At 39.8% G+C, this 22,001-nt stretch overlaps 1 long non-coding RNA gene across 1 annotated transcript; it reads right to left on the bottom strand.

Annotated features, from left to right (window-relative positions):
* Positions 1-371: 371 nt before the first annotated feature.
* Positions 372-21,613, bottom strand: LOC118717538. Its single transcript, XR_004987522.2, has 3 exons — positions 21,604-21,613; positions 4,759-4,768; positions 372-516 (listed from the first exon to the last, which is right to left on the bottom strand). It is a non-coding gene; the product is annotated as an uncharacterized LOC118717538 (long non-coding RNA).
* Positions 21,614-22,001: the final 388 nt, after the last annotated feature.

Raw genomic sequence — 22,001 nt, 5'->3', positions numbered from 1 at the left:
GGGACCCCAGAGTCTCACCCAGAATTGGAGTTCAGTGCAGTAGGGAGCTTTTGTCTCCCTCCTGGTTGAGAAATCCAGCTGCCTACTCAGATGTTTGTCCTCTCAGCGCACCTCAGTACCCCTGCCTTCCACAGTTCCTCTGAGTCTGTGTGATTTTCTCTTTCCTAACTGTCCAGTTTCACCCTATATGAGTCTGGGTCCCCACAGTCTTGCCCAGAACTGGAATTCAGTGCAGTCAAGAGCTTTTGTCTCCCTCCTGCTTGAGAAAGCCAGCTGCACATTCAGTTGCCAGTCCTCTCTGAGTGTATGTGTGCGCGTGCTTCTTAGTACCTCTGCCTCCTACAGCTCCTGTGAGTCTGAGTGTGCTTTTCTCTTTCCTTCTAGTTGTAGAATTTCTACTCAGCCAGCCTTCCTGTGGTTCTGGATGATGTCCATTTTGTCTTTTAGTTGTAGTTTTGAAATTGTTGTGCGAGACAGCAGTTTAGGTGATTACCTATGCCACCATATTGGTTTCTCCTAATATGTTTCTGAATAGATAAGAATGGAAACAACCCAAATGTCCATTAATAAAATCAATCAATTAATTAAGGTATACCCATGCAATGTAACAGGATGCAGCAATGAATGTGAACCAATGCCACAACAACATGAATCAATCTCATTTGTCATTGCAATTAGCTACTTAAATTGGGATATATTTATGAAATTAAATACTTTGTTGTCATTTAAAGTAATGTCTGTGTATATGGCAGGTATGGCTCAGTTTGTTGGGTGTTGTCCCATGCACTTAAAGATTGCCCGTTCAATTCCCTGTCAGGGCGCATCCAGGTTGTGTGCTTAATCCCCAGTAGCGGGCATGCAAGATGTTTCTTTCTCATTGATGTTTCTATCTCTCTATCGTTCTCCTTTTCTCTATCTCTCTAAAATAAATAAAAACTTTTTTTTAAGTAATGTCTCTGGAAAACTTTCAGAACATTTTGCTAAGTGGAAAAAGCAGTTTTCAAAAGAGTATACTCGGTACAAGTTTTTTTGTTTTGTTTTGTTTTTTTTAATGTATGTGTGTGTTTGGTGTGTGTGTGTGTTCAAAGAAATTAACTGGAAGGATTCACTTCAAAATAATAATGTTTGCCTCTGAGTGGTGTTCTTACAGATTTTGTTTTTTGCCTTTTTGAATTCTTTGATTTTGCTACAATAAATGTGTTCTATTTATGTTTAAAAAGTGTTTTTATACAGAAAATCTATTCAGAGCTTGGTTAGCATTTCATTAAGTATGCTTTTATACATTTCCTGATTCTATTAAAGTAATCCTTTTTTCTCCCCATGGTATGTGAATCAGGCAAAATTGAAAAATCAATCTGCTAAGTAAAACATTAAACTAAACATCTGAAGTGGCTTCAGCTCGAGCTTTCCTGTTGTGTGATTCTGTTTCTCCCATCTGAACTCTCTGAACCCAATATTCCCTTCCCAGGAGCCTGCTGGAATTTAGACTTTAAATCATTCTGTTTCTCTGTATATTTTCTCAGTGTTTGGCTTCTTTTCCCCCTCCCCCCCCCCCCCCATCTACAAGATACACAGCTACAAAATCTCCAGGCATAAACCAGAGTAGGTGGTTTATTTTTTAAAAGTAGTAATAATCCTACTAGATGCCATGTATGACTTGCCTACTATTTGTCATACACAGCACTAAACGCTCAACATTAAGTAACCCTTGTAACCCTAAAATGTGTCTTTATATCTATTTTACAGATGAAGAAACTGAAACTCAAATAGGTTCAGCAACTTGGCCAAGGTCACCTATTTAGAAAGAAGCAAAGCCAAGATTCAAAAGCAGGGAAGGGCCATGAAGGAAGGTGACCTGTAGAGACTATCCATAGAGACTCGTGTAATAAGAAGTACCTTGAATCCTCAGTACCCAAGGTCACTTTCCTACAGAAGTCTAATATTGAACAATGAAAGTGAAAAATGTCAGAAATGAATCACTAAGAGAATGAGGCAATCTCCAGGGGTCTCCCATGGTCATTGACACTGGAGGCTTCATTCCACATCAAGGCTTCTTTTTTTGATAAGTGTGCCTACCTCTTGGCTGGACAGAACAAGATCCTGAAAACTCTACCTTGAACTGCCAGGCCCCTACATCCCTGGGTTGGTCTAGTGGAAGCACTTAGCAAGCAGTGAGATCTGGAATACATGACTTCTGAGGTGTCAGTTTTGTTAGATGCATCAGGGAAACATTCAGAATACCATGGACACTCAAGATGTTGACTATTAAATGCCAGAAAATGTCCAAGGCCTAAATAGCTAGGCATCATGGCAAAGCCAAAATGGGGATGGTGGTCTTCCAATCATTGCTTTCCCAGCTACAAGTTGGAAGTACTCCCAGAGGTGTAGCCACATAAATGAAGACATTTTTTTCATTTGAGGTGGAGATGAAGAGCTAGGAATTAGAGGCCTTAAGTAATGGTTCTCAAACTTGATCTTGCATCAGAAGCACATGGAGAATTTGGTAAAACAGTTTGCTAAACTCCATAAGCAGATTTTCTGATTCAGTAGATCTGGAGGGGGGCCCAATCATTTGCATTTTAGCGATTCCCAGGTAATTCTGGTCCAGGGCCACACTTTGAGTATCATTGGCCTAAGAAGTTTGTACAACAGATAAATTATGTTGTAATAACAGCCCTTTCCTTCATAGTCAGAGTGAGGAAAGATTTCAGGGGTGCTAGGCTTGATCAGACAAGGCAAAGAAATGCCAGGATATTTCATCAAAACCAAGTGACCAGCAAATGTCAAGGAGGAATAAAGTGAGAAGCCACATAAGGAGAAAAGGCCATCTCCATGGGATTTGGCATCCTGGAGGTCATCATCAGTGGCCTTGAGGAGAGTTCCACTGGAGCGGTGGGACAGAAGCACCGTTTCTGAATGAAATAACTGGCAACAGTACTTGTAGATCTCTCTTTTCAAATAACCTGGCTATGGAATAAGGGTAAGTTTTCAAATGGTAACCAGAGAGGATTTGACTTGAGTGAGTACTGAAGGCAAGGTAGTATGCGGGAAGAAGATATTGTAGGTACAAGGGAGAAAGGAGCTGGCCAGTGAGCAATTCCTAAGAAACTGAAAGGGATTCCAGGCCTTATGGAGGGAGAACTCCTTTTCACTGAGGCAAGAGGGAAGGAGACAGGACAGGTCAAAAGAGGATTTAGTTTGTAGGTGGCTGGGAAAGAAGTTGAGAGAGTTCTTGCGCGATGGCCTAAATTTTCACCGTAGAAGAGACAAAGAGAAATTCCTTAGCTGAGATATTCCAATAGTTCAAAGAATTGCCTCAAGTGTGTGGGGGGGGGGGAGGGGGGAGAGGGAGAGGGATAATTAGAATTAGCAGACCAAAAAGATGGGTGGTGATCAGGGGGAAAGATGCTTGAGATTGAGATTTTTAAAGGCAACCTACTGATTGATAATGATAGCTATTTGGATACTTGTTCTTTGGCTTTATCAACCATCTGAATCCTTGAAGTCAAACTCTAATGATTCACACAGACCACAGCTTGTAATTATTTAAGCTCAATCATTCTCTTATTTCCCAAATAGTGGAATCACATCATTTATGTTTTTAACTAATTTAAATGTGGATCTATAGGCTGGGGGTGGGGGAGGGACGGGATTGAGAAAAGGAAAGAACGAACCATTTCAATAGCACTGTTGTTCACTGCCTTTCCTTTCAATGAATGTGCACCCAAGAGAGAAGATGAGATGGAAGCCGTGACTCTGCTCTCACAGACTGACCTCAGTTCCCTTGTATTGTCAGAGCATCTCACTGCCCTCACTGTGATTCTGTATTTAGAGCATGGCCTCTTTTTGTCAGTAAGGCCTCTAGCAAACACATGCCAACCAGTTCGCATGTTGCTCAACCAGAGAGAGTTGTAGGCAAATGTTGGTTATGCAGTTCTTACTGAAAAACAATATGTAGGACATCAATGCTATATATATATATATTAAAAAAAAAAATATATATATATATATATATATATATATATATATATATATATTTACAGAGGGGAAGGAAGGGGGATAGAGAGTTAAAAACATCCATAAAAGAGAAACATGGGTCAGCTGCCTCCTGCACACCCCCTACTGGGGATGTGCCCACAACCAAGGTACATGCCCTTGACTGGAATCAAACCTCGGACCCTTCAGTCCACAGGCCGACGCTCTATCCACTGATGAAGGATGATTTAAGGCATTTCAAAAAGGCAAGTTTGACCTCATGAAATGCACACCTCTAGTGCTGGCTTTAGAATCTGGCCCCGTCTGTGATACAAGGCCATTACGTTCCCATCTAGGCCACAATCTGACCCTGGGTCCCCGTCCACTCCATCTTCTCATCCTTCTGCCATCACTTACGTCCTATTGATTTCCAATCATAGTTTTAAGTTTCATCTGGGCCCTCCTCCCTGCTCATTAAGCCTCCTGTATGTCAGAAGTTACGGCCTTTTCCCGTTTTTCCAGCAGTTAACCTATCCTCTTTGCTCAGCTATCTGCCTACTCATGTACTCAAGGGCTTGAACCCTGTACAATCTGTTTCTTCCTAGTGCTTCCTGTCTTAGCATTTGGACTGGTTTCACTTTTAAGTCATGATTGCAGGTCTAAAATGGGATTGCAAATCCACAAACCTGGCAATCCTACATTTCTCTGCTGAGATGGTGTGCTTCTTAGAGAGAAGTCTGTTTTAAAGCTGCTCCTCTTTCCTTAAACTTCTGGCACCCTTACCATCCCCTTTCTCAGCTGAAGACCTCACATCAAATGTCATTAACCACTGTAGCAGTCAGATTGAAACTTGCTCACCTCTCCACCACCAGAACTGCTTCCTCCATTCTATATCCATACGCTGTCTTCCTTCCTCTCACAGTGGGTGGGGCCCCAAGCCCATCTAAGTCCAACCCTTCCATTGACACGCTGATTTCCATTATCTTTTGCCTTAAAATACTGTTCTTGAAACTATAAGAATCTCTCATTATAAAAAAATAAATTAATTAAAAAAAAGTTGTTCCCACATCTTTAGCGATTGTCCCATTTCTCTGTCTCAATTTGCCTATCCTCACCCTTGCCAGCCCCTCACCTGCTTTTCCTTCCTCAGACCTGTAACATTTGCCTCTTATTTTATTGCTCCATCCACTAAAACTGATTTTTATCAAGGTCAACAGAAACCTTCCTGTAGCTATATCCAGCAGCCATTTCTGTACCTTCATTTTATTCACCCTCTTTGCAACATTCAACACAAATAATCATTCCTTCCTTCTGGGTTATCGGGATACAATTCTCTTGCTTTCCCTTCAATCTCTCTGACTGCTTTTTCTGTCCTTTGACTGCTCTTTCTCCTCTGTCCAATAGCTAAGTGTTGGTATACATACTCTAGGGCTCAATCCAGGCTCTCTTCTCTCTTCACACTCTCTATAGAGCATCAAGTTTCAAGATCTTATATGTCATATTCTGATGATTTCCAAATTATATTATTTTTCTGGCTCCCCTTTAAGCTCCAGGCTTACATATCTAATTACCAGCTTGACATATCACACAGATAATCTAATAGGAAGCTACATTTTAAAATAGCTAAAACAGCCCTAGCTGGTTTTGCTCAGTGGATAGAGGGTCAGCCTGTGAACTGAAAGGTCCCAGGTTTGATTGCAGTCAAGGGCACATGCCCAGGTTGTGGGCTCCATCCCCAGTGGGGGACTTGCAGGAGGTTGCCAATCCATGATTCTCTCTCATCAAAGGTGTTTCTATCTCTCTCTCTCTCCCTTCCTCTCTGAAATCAATAAAAATATATTTAAATAAATACATTGGTAAAACAGAACTTTTTATTCCATGTCATGTCCCCAACCTGTTCCTCCCAATGTTTTCCTTCTCCAAAAGTGCTCATGCCATCCAGGGTGCATTGATTTTCTATTGCTACCCCTATTATTACAGGCTTAATGGCTTAAAACAATTTATTACCACACAGTTCTGTTGCTCAGACATCTGGAAACAAGTCAGATAGATCCTCTGCCTCGGGGCCTTGTCAAACTATAATCCAGATGTCATCTGAGGCTGCAGGCTCATTAGAGGCCTGACTGGGGAAGGATCCACTGTCAAACCCCCTTAGGCTGCTCAAAGAATTTATTCGCTTGCAGCTGCAGAACTGAGGGCTTCAGTTTCTTCTGAAAGCTGCCCTCAGCTTCTAAGAAGTTACCCACAGTTCCTTGCCATGTGGGCTTTTTGTAACACAGCCACTTCTTTCAGGACAGCTAGCTTCTTCAAAGCCAGTGAGGGAAGTCTCTGTGTGAGTCAGCTAACAAGACGAAATTTCATATGATACTAGAGGCCTCCCTCAGCCCAGCCTGCACCCTTTCATAGTCCGGTACCCCTCGGGGGAGATGTCTGCCTGCTGGGGATCAGGCCTAAGCCAGCAGTCAGACATCCCTCTTACAGTCTAGTACCCCTCGGGGGAGATGTCTGCCTGCTGGGGATCAGGCCTAAGCCAGCAGTCAGACATCCCTCTTACAGTCCGGGCCTCTCTTAGTCCGGGACCCCTCGCTCCTTACCTCCCACCTGCAATGGAGGCAGGAGAGGCTCCCACCACCACAGCTTGGCTCGCCAACTATGAGCCCTGCTTCTGGCTGAACAGTGCTCCCCCTGCTCAATTTGCATATTACTCTTTTTTTAGATAAGATTATTAGATAAGATGTCACTCCAAATAATTCAATTAAAATAAGAAGGAACTAGCATTTGTCCTTGGGAAATATATGAGATTGTGAGTCTATGTGTATTTGATCAGTAGTTACCTACTGGACATCAGGAATACAGAAAGAAATAGCTACACCTCACTCGATGTGGTGGGCAGATTCTAAGGTGGCTCCCATGCTGTCTGCCTCCTGGTGGCCACACTTTTTGTAATACCCTCCCTTGAGGGTGGGCAGCACCTGTGACTTGTTTCTAACCTATAGAGTGTAGCAAATGATTGGATATCACACTCATGATTACATACCCTATATAATAAAAGCATAATATGCAAATTGATCGAATGACAGAATGGGGGGTTGCTATGATGCAAACTGACCACTAGGGGACATATCCTTAATGCAGGCAAGTAGTTGGGAGCCAGCAGTCCTGGATTGTGAGAGGGATCCCAGATTGGAGAGGATGCAGGCTGGGCTGAGGGACACACACCCCCATGCACGAATTTCGTGCACCAGGCCTCTAGTTGCTTAATAAAATTATATAGGTTGCATTTCAGGTGTACAATGCTATTGTATATCATCTGTATACTGTACTGTGTGTTCACCATCCCAAGTCAAGTTTCCTTCCATCCAAATGCTATTTTCTTAGAGATAGTGCAGTCCAAATTGATATTGCAGAAGAAAAAAACCATTATTAGTGCCACATAAACTTAAGGACAGTCCCTAGCCACAAGTGACAGAGTAGCTGAAATTATGCAGAATAGTGTGAGTTCCTCCTGTTCATCTTACTCTCTCAATCTTTCTCCACTCCCTTCAAACACTAGTGTTTGGGACAAGACCAGGTCACATTATCAAACTACATATTGATAATTACTTAATAACTACTGTTTAGTTCCACAAAGAACTGTCTTTGGAATTGCCCTTTTTCTTAATCCTCAAATTAAATTATTAGTCAAGGCTTGTCCTTCTTCTATAATCTGACAGAGAAAGAAAAGATGAGAAAAGACATTTCTACCTCAAATTACACAACCAGTTCTCTCTTGATTGACACTTCAAATCATTTTTATTTTCTAAATCTGTACTTTGTTCTGTCATAAGTGTTTTGCTATTTCAATAATCTCAAACTGGTTTTAGAAGCAGGTGAATTGTAAGAAATTAACCAAAAATAAATAAATATCAAGGTTCATAACTTCCCTGAGTTTTAGATGTTCAGGCTGGGTAAGAACTGAAGTGAGATCATAAAGGGGTTGAACAATATTGAAAATCAATGTATTGAGATCTCAGTATGGTTAAGAATTGCCGAAATGGGTTAATAAGAGCAAGTGTACTGGGAAGATGAAGAGGTGTTAGTCAGAAAAGGGATGCGTGCCCTAGCCAGCTGCACAGTGGTTAGAGCGTTGGCCTTCTGACGGAAGGATCCGGGATTTGATTCCAGTCAGAGCACGTGCCCCAGTTGAGCACATGTGAGCTCCATCCCCAGTAGGGGGAGTGCAAGAGGCAGCCAATCAATGATTCTCGTCATTGATGTTTCTATCTCTCCCTCTTCCTTCCTCTCCAAAATCAATTTAAAAAAAAATTTTTTTTTTTTTAAAGAAGTATAGGCCCTGGCTGAGTGGCTCACTTGGTTGGAGAGTCATCTTATACACCAAAAGGCTGTGGATTCAATCCCCGATCAAATACTTGCCTAGGTTTCAGGTTCAATCCCCATTTTGGATGTGTATAGGAAGCAACCGGTTGATGGAAGCAACTGATTGATGTAATCAATTAATGCTTCTCTCTCTACCTCTCTATCTCTATATGTCTAACTCTATCTCTCCCCCAACCTCTTTCCTAAAAATCAAAGGGATGTATGTGCCCTAGCCAATGTTGCTAAATGGTTAGAGCGCTGGCCCACACACTAAAGGGTTTTGTGTTCAATTCCCAGTCAGGGACATGTACTTGGGTTGCAGGTTCAATCCCCAGCCCTGGTCAGGGTCCACGCAGGAGGCAACCAATCCGTGTGTCTCTTCCACATCAATGTCCCTCTCCTTCTCCCTCTTTTTCCCTTCCTCCCTCCTTTCCTTGCACTCTCTCTGAAAATCAAGGGAAAAATATCCTTGGGTGAAGATTAGCAAAGAAAGAAAGAAAGAAAGAAAGAAAGAAAGAGGGTCAGGGCATCCAAGCCTGGGTCTTAGACTCACTCCCAGGCAGGGGGTGTGAAAGAGGCAGCTGATCCATGTTTTGTTCTCACTTCAAAGTTTCTCTCTCTCCCTCTCCCTTCTCTCTCTAAAAATCAATACACTGTTTTTTAAACAAAACAAAATAAAACAAAGAAAGAGAGAGATACATGAAATCCAGATATCGGAAGTGTGCAGAAACCAATGGTGTTTAGACACTTGACGTTTGACCTGTCATGGGTTACTAACTTTTACCATTTTTGTGGCACAGGAAATTTCCCAAACTTTTGGTTTTACTGATCATCGTCAGTTTGTTGCAGATACATCGATGACCAAGGCAGCTTCCTCTGGGATGTGTGCTCCAAAGGAAAGTGTCTTCCAAGAAAGAGTGTATGGGGACCTTTGGGTCTTCCTGGCTAACCCTGCCATGAGGAAGGAATTCGATGCAGGCCTAATAGTCGTGCAGTTGTTGCTTTTCTCCTGTAGCACCATGCAACCCCCCGCTTCCCACACACCCGCTCTGTAGTGGTGCTGTCACTGAAAATGTTTAGAACCGCTATCATGGTTTCATGGGCAGCTCATTGGCTCATTGGTTCCCATTGGACAGTTCAGGAGAAAGTGCCTGGAGGAACATTAGAGCTCTAATTACGGACTGGCCTGCTGAGATAATGTTTGCAGACACACCTGCCATGACTAAATCCGAGCACCCCATGGGAAAGGAGGTATTTCTGTTTTGCTCCTTTGAAAGTGGCTTTTCTGTTGGTAAATTATCTGTCCCAACAGATCCTCTTGGAGTTCAGTGAAACTGCATCACCAGGAGTGTTTTATCTGGAAATTACACAGCGAGAACATAAAAATGAAATGATGGTATTAATTGTGACCATGCTAATGAAGTTTGTATTTCTTCAGCAAGCACAGACCCGAGCAGATAGCCCCTGGAAACAAGATTTTTCTCCTCAAAATCTACTCCCCTTGCCAATGACAAATCATTCTCCTCCTTTTACAGTAGTTCTGAGCCCTACATGGTCTGGATTGACTTCCCCCATTACTTCTTTGAAAGCTATGGCTTATTTTTAAAAACATATATATTTTTAATGATTTTAGAGAGGAAGGGAGAGGGAGAGAGAGATAGAAACATCAATGATGAGAGAGAATCATTGATCGGCTGCCTCCTGCACGCCCCTTACTGGGGATCAAGCCCGCAATCCAGGCATGTGCCCTTGGCCAGAATCCAACCTGGGACCCTTCAATCTGCAGGCAGACACTCTATCCATGGAGCCAAACCAGCTAGGGCTATTTTTATAAAAATGAATTGCTGTTCCTTATTTTTAAATCCAAATGATATATAAAAGCAACAAATCACCTAAAATTGCACACATTTGATGAACATCACTCTAAATACATTTCTATACATATGGGCAGGTTTTAAATAATAGTTTTATAAGATATAATTTACAGGCCTTATAATTTACTTTTAAAGTATACAAATTCAGCCGGGACCAGTTTGGCTCAGAAGATAGAGCATCGGGCCATGGACTGAAAGGTCCCATATGATCAAGGGCATATATCTTGGTTGCAGGCTCGATCCCCAGTAGGGGGCGTGCAGGAGGCAGCAGATTGATGTTTCTCTTTTATCAATGTTTCTAACTCTCTATCCCTCTCCCTTCCTCTCTGTAAAAAAATCAACAAAAATATACGTTTTGTTTTTTTTTAAAGTATACAAATTCAGTCTTTTTTTTCTTTCTTTCTTTTTTTTTTTTTTAGTATTTTAACAGAATTATGCAATCATCACCACTACCAAATTTGAGGACATTTTCATCACTCCAAAAAGAATGTCAATACCAGGGGGGTTGAGGAAGGTGGAGGAGGGTATTGGGAAGATAATGGTGATGGAAGAAGACTTGACTTGGGATGGTGAACACACAAGACAATACATAGATGTTGAAAGAAACCCAATACCCATTAGCAGTTACTTCCCATTTCCCTACATCCCCAGCCCATGGCAATCATTAATCTACTTTCTGTCTCTATGGATTTGCCTATTATGAACATATCATATAAGTGAAATCCAACAATATACTAGAGGCCCGGTGCACAAAATTCATGCATGGGGAAGGGGGTGTCCCTCAGCCTGGCTTGTATCCTCTCCAATCTGGGACCGCTGGCTCTCAACTGCTCGTCTGCCTGCCTGCCTGCCTGATTGCCCCTAACCACTTCTGCCTGCCAGCCTGATCACCCCCTAACTGTTCCCTTGGTGGCCTGATTGATGCCTAACTGCTCCCCTGCTTGCCTCCCCTGTCAGCCTCATCACTCACAACTGCCTTCCCCTGCCAGGACCTGCCTCCTCCACCAGGACCCGCCTTCTCCATGCAAGGTAGCAGAGATGCCAGAGACACCAGGATCGGCCTCCTCTATGCCACACAGATCCATGAGACCCCCAGGCCTCACCACGTGGAGCAGCCACTGGGCCCTGCCTCCACTGTGCACACAGCCATTTTGTGATGACGTCACCCTTGTGCAACACCACCTAGGCTTTTATTATATAGGATGTTCTTTTTTGACTTTCTTCTTTTCACTGGTCTATCATGAATTGATAGGTCATATGGTAACTATGTTTAATTTTTTTTAATTGTGGTAAAATACATACCATTTATCATTTTTATCATTTTTAAGTGTAAGTTAAATTGAAAGTTAACCTTTTAGCCGAAACCGGTTTGGCTCAATGGATAGAGCGTCAGCTTGGGGACTGAAAGGTCCCAGGTTCAATTCTGGTCAAGGGCATGTATCTTGGTTGCAGGAATATCCTCAGTAGGGGGTGTGCAAGAGGCAGCTGATCAATGACTCTCTCTCATCGATGTTTCTAACTATCTCTCTCCCTTCCTCTCTGTATAAAATCAATAAAATACCACTTCATATAAAATATAGAGAACTTGTAGTGATATAGGTCCATTTCATACCCACTCACCACTGATCTGTGTGATATAGGGAGAGTACAGTCAACCCTAAGATAACCCAGATGGTGGAATTATCAACCCCCTAATGACCTAGAAATTTCACTTGTAGAAAAATGAAAACACATGTACACACAAAAACCTGTATATGAATATTTATAGCAACAACATTCATATAGCCAAAAAAGTAGAAATAGCTCAAATGTTCAAAAATTGATGAACGGGTAAACAAAATCTGGTATATCTAGACATTGGAATATTGCTTGGCAACAAAAAGAAATGAAGTAGTGATACATGGTAAACATGGACAAACCTTGAAAACATCCTGCTAAGTGAAAAGAAGCAAGTCACAAAAGATCACATATTGTGTGATATTGATATACTATACTCATGATGCTTAAGCACATCTAGTTTCTTGCTTCTACATACTACATAGTCTTTCCTGGGGTTTATCCACTACGTCTTACTTATCCAGTTCCCCAGAGATCATTACTTAGATTGCCCCCAAATCCCTGCAGAGAGCATTGAAATATCCAGTTATGCCCTCTGTATAGGTCTGTGAGAGAATTTCTTTGCAAAATACAGTATACGCAGGGTAGGATCACTAAACCACGATGTATACTTTTACCCTCTAAAATGTCCATATTAATTGCTGAAGCCGGTTTGGGTCAGTGGATAGAGTGTCAGTCTGTGGACTGAAAGGTCCCAGGTTCGATTCGGGTTAAGGGCATGTACATTGGTTGTGGGCACATCCCCGGAAGGGGGTGTGCAGGAGGCAACTGATCAATGTTTCTCACTTATCAATGGTTCTAGCTTTCTATCCCTCTCCCTTCCTCTCTGTAAAAACTCAATAAAATATATTTTTTAAAATGTTTAAAATAAAATAAAATAAAATGTCCATATTAATTTATATTAAGAGTCAACAAACTACAGTTTATGCTTCAAATTTACCCAGCTCCATTATTTTTTTAAATAAAGTTACTGGAACACATTTAGTCATTTATGTGTTGTCTATGGCCGCTTTTGTGCTACAACTGTAGAGTTGAGTAGTTAAGACAGACACCATCTGGCCTGCAAAGCCAAAAATATTTAGTATCTGGTTCTTTACAAAAACAGTCTGTATGGTATTGATACTATAGAAATTTTTAAGATTTCCTTTGTCTAGTGTATAATAAACTTTTGTAAATACAGTATTACATTATACTAACAAAAGAATATATTCTATTTGGTGTAGAGTTCAATATATATTGAGTAGCTGGATATTATTTTTGTAAATATATTTTTATTTACAAAATGACTTCAGAGAGGAAGGAGAGGGAGGGAGAGATAGAAACACCAATGATCAGAGAGAATCACTGCATGTCCCATACTGGAGATCAAGCCTGCAACCTGGGTATGTGCCCTGACCGGGAATCAAACTATGACCTCCTGGTTCATAGGCTGATGCTCAACCACTGAGCCACACTGACAGAGCAAGTAGTTGTATATTATTAATAATATTCAGATTTTCCATATCTGGGCTTATTTTTTGCTTGCTGGTCTATCAATTTGTAGTTAACATCTCCTATAGAAATTTATCATCTATTCCAGCATTCAGTCAATTGTCATTTTATATATTCCGAAAGCTATGTTGCTACATCTATGTTCATGGTGGCTATATGTCTTTGTTCTTTGATTCCTTTTCCCATCATATAACTATGCTGTTTGTCTCTGATTGTTTTTTCAGACAGAAGGATTGCTACCCAATTTTCTTTTCATTCATTCTTTTTTTAGTCTTTAATTTTCAACCTATTATTTTACTTTGTTTCCAGAGTGTCTCATGTTACACAGCATATTGTTGGATCTTATTTTATTTTATTTGAGAGTTTCTAAATTTTAATTGATAATTTTACACACTTGTATTTATTGAACTGTCTTGGACTCATTTTATATTTTCTATGTACTTTACATAGTTTCACTTTTCTTTCCTCTTTTCTGCTGAATAGATGAAATTTAATGCTTTTTATTTTTATGTTATTTTGTTTGACACTTATGCTTGTTTAATTCTATTAATGTATTTATCAATGCATTGCCCTCAAAGAAAGTAATAATTTTAATACACTTTATGTCCCTTATATTAAACTATGACAAATTTAATATTGTCTAGAAAATATGTTCCCAGGGCTTACAGAGATACTTTCCTCCTTTTTTCCTTTGGTCATTATGGTTTTAGACAATGATAACATTTGCTAAGTCATTTAATCTCCCTTCCATGTCCCCTATATCTGGAAGCGTCCTCTTGGTTTATTTCTCTACTTATTTGAACACTTCTAAGAGCATTTTCAGAGTGTTCTTTATGCGGTAACCTTCTAAGGCCTTTTGTGCCTGAGAACATCTTTATTACAGCCTTACGTTTAGATTATAATAGATGCATAAAAAATTGTGGAAATGAAGTTATTTTTCTTTAACACTCTAAAATTATTACTCTATTGACTTTTTGGGTCCACTTTTCTGTTTAAAAAAATGATGTCAATATTGTCCTTGTACCTTTGTAGGTCATCTGCTCTGGAGATTCTTTGTCTTTGATGTTTCCGGAAGATTATAGAATTTTCTCTTTCTCTTTGATGTTCTTAAATTGTACTCTACCAAAGTGCATAAATGTGATGTTTTTTCTTACCTACCTGGTTTGACATAAAATGAGACTTTTCAATTCTGAGAACATTATGATCATTATTATTTCAAACATAACTTTCCATTAATTTTATTCTCTTGTTCTGAGACTCCTGCTGTTGGAATGTTACTTCTATTCTTTATATCTCTTATCTTGTATTTCATATGTTACATTTCCTGCTACCTTTTTAAAGAATTTCTTAATGTGATCTTCTGACTCACTAATTTATTCTTTTGATGAATTCACATCCTATTTATTCCATGTATTATTTCAACTGTTATGTTTATACCTAATATTTTCATCTTATTCTTTTTTAATAACTTCTTTTTACTCATATTATTTTTAAAAATATATATTTTATTGATTTTCTTACAGAGAAGAAGGGAGAGAGATAGAGAGCTAGAAACATCGATGAGAGAGAAACATCAACCAGCTGCCTCTTGCACACCCCCTACCGGGGATGTGCCCGCAACCAATGTACATGCCCTTGGCCGGAATGGAACCTGGGATCTTTCAGTCCGCAGACCGACGCTCTACCGCTGAGCCAAACCGGTTTTAGCTTACTCATATTATTTAATAACCTCTCTTTTTTCAGTCTTTCCTCATCTCTTCTCCTTTTTCATTGAGAATAATAATTTTATTGTCATTAAAAGTAATGACTTCACCTCAACTTTTTAAATGCTGCTAGTGAAGAAAGAATCACAAAAGCCTCAAAGGAAATAAGCATGATCTTTTATCCCAAGTCAAACTGTCATTCAAATACATAGGCAACAGACAAACAGCTTTGAACATAAAAAATTTTCTGAGAATTCCTATGGGTTCAAATGGCACATTCTTTAGAGGATAAACCCAGGCCCACCAAGAGATGACTGGAAAAGCTGCAATAGAAGAACTGATATAGATAAAACATATACAGGGACTATAACAGAAGAACAAATCAGAAGTGATCCAGAAATTACAGATGGGAAGGATAAGTTGTAAAGGCATTGTGGTATAAATATGTTTTTCATCTCTAATAGCTTGGACTATGAAGCTACCAAATCAAATGAGAGAAGTATATTTAAAAAGAATAAGACTAAAAATTAAAATTAGGTGGGGGAAGAAAGGGAGTAGAGGAAAGGAGAAGAACTTATAAATATTCTGATTTCACTATTGCTCATAGTGAGGAATCAATATATTCTATCTTTTTTTTTAAATATATTTTATTGATTTTGTACAGAGAGGAAGGGAGAGAGATAGAGAGCCAGAAACATCGATGAGAGAGAGTCATCGATCAGCTGCCTCTTGCACACCCCCCACTGGGGATCTGCCCGCAACCAAGGCACATGCCCTCGACAGGAATCGAACCCGGGACCCTTCAGTCCCCAAGCCGACGCTTTATCCATTGAGCCAAACCGGTCCCGGCAATATATTCTATCTTAAGAAATAGAATATTAAGATAGTTACAGAAATATCAAAAGGACAAGAAATAACAAGTATTGGCGAGGATGTGTAAAAGAGGAAACCCTTGCACGCTGTTAGTGGGAATATAAATTGGTGCAGCCACTATTGAAAACAATATGGAGCCAAAACCGGTTTGGCTCAGTGGATAGAGTGTTGGCCTGCGGACTGAAAGGTCCCGGGTTCAATTCCAGTCAAGGGCATGTACCTTGGTTGCAGGCACATCTCCAGTAAGGGGTGTGCAAGAGGCAGCTGATCGATGATTCTCTCTCATTGATGTTTCTAACTCTCTATCCCTCTCTCTGTAAAAAATCAATAAAATATATTTAAAAAACACACAAAACAATATGGAAATTCCTCAAAAATTAAAAATAGAATCACCATATAATCCAGCACTCTCTCTTAAGGGAACACATCCAAATGAAATAAAATTACTATCTCAAAGAGATAGCTGCACCCTCATGTTTATTGCACCATTATTTACAATAGCCCAGACTGGAAACAACCTAAGTGTCCAGCAATGGATGAATGGATTAAAAAAAATGAGTGGATAAAAAAAATGCATATATATGAGACGGAATATTATTTAGCCATAAAAAAGGAGAAAGTCTGCCATCTGTGACAACATAGATGGAACTTAAGGGAATTGTGCTAAGCGAAGTCAAATACAGAAGAACACTTATAGGTGGAATCTATAAAACTTAAACTCATAAATACAGAAAATAGATTGGTGATGGCCAGAGGCAGGAGCATAGGGGGTGAGCGAAATGGATGAAGGTGGTCAAAAGGTAAAAACTTTCAGTTACAAGATAAATAAGTCCTGGGGATATAACATACAGCATGGTGACTAAAGTTAACAATACTGTATTGTATATTTGAAAGTTGCTAACAGAGTAGATCTTAAAAGTTCTTATCACAAGAAAAAAGTGTAATTATGTAGTAATTATGTTAACTAAACCTATTGTAGTAATATATATATACATGTACACCAAAAAGTAATACAATATTATATGTCAATATATCTCAATTTTTAAAAAATAGCTCCATGAAATTCAAAGCTAAAAAATAAAATAAAATGTAAAACTTCCAAATTATTAAAAGAACATGCACTCAAAACAAAGCAAACAACTAGGAACAATCTGAATAATATTGGTGATTGTGTGTATATATATATATATATATATATATATATATGCACAATATAGTGACAATATCCTGGCTGTAATCATGTACTCTAGTTTTGTAAAATGTTACAAATGAAATAAAATTACTCATAAAAGGTACATGAGCCGAAACCGGTTTGGCTCAGTGGATAGAGCAACGGCCTGTGGACTGAAAGGTCCCAAGTTCGATTCTGGTCAAAGGCATGTACATTGGTTGTGGACACATCCCTGGTAGGGGGTGTGTAGGAGGCAGCTGGTCGATGTTTCTCTGTCATCGATGTTTCTAGCTCTCTATCCCTCTCTCCTCCTCTCTGTAAAATGTCAATAAAATATATATATTTTTAAAAAGGGTACATGGGATTTCTCTGTATTTCTTCTTACAAGTGCATGTGAACCTATAGTTATCTTAATGAAATTTCAACGAAAAAGAAAACAAAGCAAATAACTAGCAAAATGTTGCTTTAAAGATTGATTGTTCTTTTTAAATATATATATATATATATATATATATATATATATATATATATATATATATTATAAATTGATTTCAGAGAGAGGAAGGGAGAGGGAGAGAGAGAGGAACATCAATGATGAGAAAGAGACATCTATCAGCTGCCTCCCGCATGCCCCCTTCTGGAATCAAGCCTGCAACCCAAGCAATATACCCTGACCACTGACCTCCTGATTCATGGGTCGATGCTCAACTACTGAACCACACTGGCCAGGCCATAGCAAAATATTTTAAGGCTAACAAAACAGAAAGTATAAAACAAAATATTATAGGAACAAAGCTAAACACATCATATTAATTAATGTAAGTAAGCAAATTTTAGCTAGTAGGACAAAAAGACTTTCAGATAGGTTCACAAAGCAAAAGTCAACTGTATGCTATATTCTAGAGACACACCTAAAACAAGTAGCATTCATACTTCTTCCCATTCTCTGACTTTTAGTACATTGTTTTCGTTTTCATTGCCCAAGTTTATAACCTATACATTTTGTTCTACAACATTAGTTTCTTTAGTTCCCAGTTCTGTATTTAAAATGGTATTACAAGTAACACCTCCAAACATCTTTTATAGTTTTTAATTTTTATTCTCTTTTTAATTCTGTTTCTATCATTAGCATATTTTTTCAAGAAAGGCTTATATAACAGCAACAACAAAATGATAGCAGTGCAAAACCTTTTAACATCGGTTCAGCCCTTGCTATGTGCTAAGAACTGTGCCCAGATACTTTATTTCGGTCAGCCCTCAATATAATCCTAAATCGTGAAGCTATTATTATTTCTATTTTATAGTTCCTTATTCCTTAAATATAGTAATTTTGCTCTCTTCTAGCTTCTGTATCCAAAATTACATACCTACAGCACCCCACCCCCAATCCCAGCATTTACTGTAAATTCTTTCTTCAAAAAATATAGAAGTTACCCAGAAAGAAACTCACTACAGTCTGATTCATTTGCCTTTCAGCATAACCATTATTGCTTGTCTTATTTTCGGTTCTTATAAGTGTATTTCTAGTAGGACATGATCTCATTCATCCAGGGTAAATGGTGAACAACATAGACTGATGAACAAGAACAGACCTAGAGACAAGGAGGCATGGGTCAGACTGTTGGACCTCAAAGGGAGGGTGGGGATAAAGGGGAGAGATCAACCAAAGGACTTATGTGCATATATATGAGCCTAACCAGTGGTCAAGGACAACAGAAGGGTGGGGTCATGCGTGGGAAGGGTGTGGGATGGAAATGGGAGGATGAGGACAAATATGTGATACTTTAATCAATAAAGAAATATATATATATATATGTATGTATGTATGTATGTATGTATGTATATATGTATATATGTATATATGTATATATGTATATATATGCCCAGCAGGCATGGCTCAGTGGCTGAGCATTAACCTATGAACCAGGAGATCATGGTTTGATTCCCAGTCGGGCCATATGCCTGGGTTGTGGCTCAGTCCCCAGTGTGGGGCATGCAGGAGGCAACCAACCAATGATTCTCTCTCATCACTGATGTTTCTCTCCCTCTCCCTCTCTCTCTCTCTCTCTCTCTCTCTCTCTCTCTCTCTCTCTCTCTCTCTCTCTCTTTCTCTCCTTTCTTCTCTGAAATCAATGAAAATATATATTTTTTAAAAAGAATGTAGAAGCTTATTATACTAGAGACAATGATGTCATTTGAACTTGGCAAACAAAAGACCCCACAATCCTTAGAGGGCAGTGTGAGATTAAAAATAATAGCAAAATTTGTTCTATCACATTTAGGAGTTCCACAAAATAAGCCCTCAAATGGGCCCCTCCATGTACTGAACAGTGAAAGGAGAGGTTGGGGAGATGACTCAGGATTAAGAGAAAGGTGTTTTACTACATGGGTAGGATGTAAATGTAGCCAATGGAAGAATCATACCAGAACTCAAGGTTGTGTGAGAAATGAACAAGAGGGATTGATTTATCTGAAGTTATAAGTCTGAAGGAAAATGCTGGGGGGGGGGGGGCGGGAATGTTGTTTTAAAAGGTGCTGTTTATTGGTGCCCTGGCCCATGTGGCTCACTTGGTTGAGCAGCATCCCTTGCACGGAGAGGCTGCCCATCTGACTCTGGGGGCACATGCCTGAGTTCTGGGCTCAGTGCCCAGTGGGGGTAATGCAGGAGGCAGCCAATGGATGTTTCTCTCTCACTCCTTTTTCCCTTAAAAAATAAAAATAAAAATAAAATTTGTATGTATAAATTACATATTCTCAATTAATTGCATATTTCCGTACTGTTTCCATAGTATTTGAAGACTGAATAAATTACCTTCTCCTTTCCTTTTCTTTAAAATGCTAAGTATGGCAAATTTCTTCCTCTTATTCATCTCCACCTCTCACTATTAAGTGGGTGTTCAGGCAGTATTTAAATTTATTATTCACCCCGTAGGTTGAAGACTACTGGAATGATGATAGATTAGACGAAGAATGGGCATCACGCCCTAGCTGGTTTGGCTCACTGGATAAACGTTGGCCTGCAGACTGAAAGGTCTTGGGGTTTGACTCAGGTCAAGGGCACATGCCCAGGTTGTGGGCTCGATCCCCATGCAGGAGGAAGCCAATCAATGATTCTCTCTCATCATTGATGTTTCTGTCTCTTTTTTCCCCTCTCCCTTCCTCTCTGAAATCAATAAAAATATATTTAAATTTTTTAAAAAAAGAATGGATAGCCCTGGAAATTGCAGTCTCCAAAATTAACTACTCTGTTTCCCCGAAAATAAGACAGTGTCTTATATTAATTTTTGCTCCCAAAGATGCACTAGGTCTTATTTTCAGGGGATGTCTTATTTTTCCATGAAGAAGAATACGATACACATTTATTGTTAAATGAAAATAAAGGAAATGTATTACCTGTATACGGTACGGTAGTACGGTAGTTGTCAACACAAATCAGATAAACTGTGAATCCTACAGTATCAAGAATGTACTCATTTATTCAATGATAATCATATCATCATCTTCTGGAACATCATCATAACAATCCAATTCCTGAATTTCCTGGTGAATTTCTTGTGACTCCTAGGGGGCCTTATTTTCAGGGGATGTCTTATATTTCACTCAGAAGGAAACCTGTAAGTAGGTCTTATTTTCGGAGGATGTCTTATTTTCGAGGAAACACGGTAACAGCTCTAAAAATGAAAGCAGTACAGCTTGGTGATTAAGAACAATGGGCTTGGGAGCCACATGTTTAGGATCAAATGCCAGCTTTGCATACAACCCATGTGCCCTTAGGAGGTTCAAATGCGTTAATTCACATCAAGTACTTAGAAAAATGCCCACATGCTGCCATCCATGCCGAAGAAAAAAATTCAATGATCCCATGCTTTCATCTCAAGGGGCTCATCATGACTTTGTACTGGGTCCCAGGGAGCATTTAGTGTCATCCAATGAGGGGTGTGGAGCAGACACTTAAACATGTAACCATGCTGCCTCCAACATTCAAGGGTGTCCTTAATGCACTGGTCTTCTTCTCGGTTCTGAGGCACAAGGGGAAGCAACTTTCCTTCCATTTCGGATGGAATATTCCACCATATGCCAGATCTCTGCATCCTCCTTCCATCCCCAAATTTCTCTGAAGTGGAAGATGTGTCTTTACAGGATTATCCCTCTGCTTTACTCCCTTCACACAAGCCTTAACAAAACACCCAGTGTTTTGTTAAGGCTTTTAGCTCTCCAAAGCCTTTGGTATGATTTGTGGCTTTTAGCTCTCCAAAGCCTTTGGTATGATGCCACCATGCTTGCAAAGCATCCTGCTGCCCTTTAGGATGAAGATGGAGTCAGGGACACTGCAGGGTTCCAGGGCCCCGTTAGGTTTTGGGGGCTTCCAGTCTCTGTTCCAGACTCATCAGCCGCCTGACTTTCCCACCTCTAGTTTAATTGCTCTGTTTCTGACATTGAGCAAGGTTTGCATGCAGAAGGAGGGCGAGAGAAAGGATGGGGGAAGACCTGGAATGGGGGCAGAGTCATCACCATATGGATATCAGTGGTGGCAAGAAGAGACAAAAGTCTTAGATGACAGCTATGGCATTAACAGGGTCCACGCTGTACTTAAAAACCTGTGTTCCCAGCAGATTGGATCTGTTTTTCATTCCATTTTTAAAAAGTGGCAGTGGGGGTGAGGGAGGTAAGGAACAACCAAACAGACTAAAAAAAGAAAACTATCTTATTGCCTTTTGTGTGCAGCTTCTAGAACTCACTCGAGTGGTAAGACAGCCTATTTCAAGGAAGAGAAATGCTTTTCATGACTTGGCAATGAAACTGGGTTGGCAATTTATTAGCAACTATTTTCAACGTCCCAGGCACCTCGTGTAATGGCAGGAGAGGCTGATCAACATTTATGGAGAAACATTTGAGAACTCCCATAAACGCGTGCCTTCCGTGCAGAGCGCGCTGACAATC

The sequence above is a fragment of the Pipistrellus kuhlii genome, unplaced genomic scaffold (genome assembly GCF_014108245.1).
Source record: "Pipistrellus kuhlii isolate mPipKuh1 unplaced genomic scaffold, mPipKuh1.p scaffold_m20_p_13, whole genome shotgun sequence".
In the NCBI taxonomy this organism is placed as follows: Eukaryota; Metazoa; Chordata; class Mammalia; order Chiroptera; family Vespertilionidae; genus Pipistrellus; species Pipistrellus kuhlii.
The sequence above is the reverse complement of the archived record's forward strand: the minus strand, read 5'-3'. Positions and strand labels throughout refer to the sequence as shown.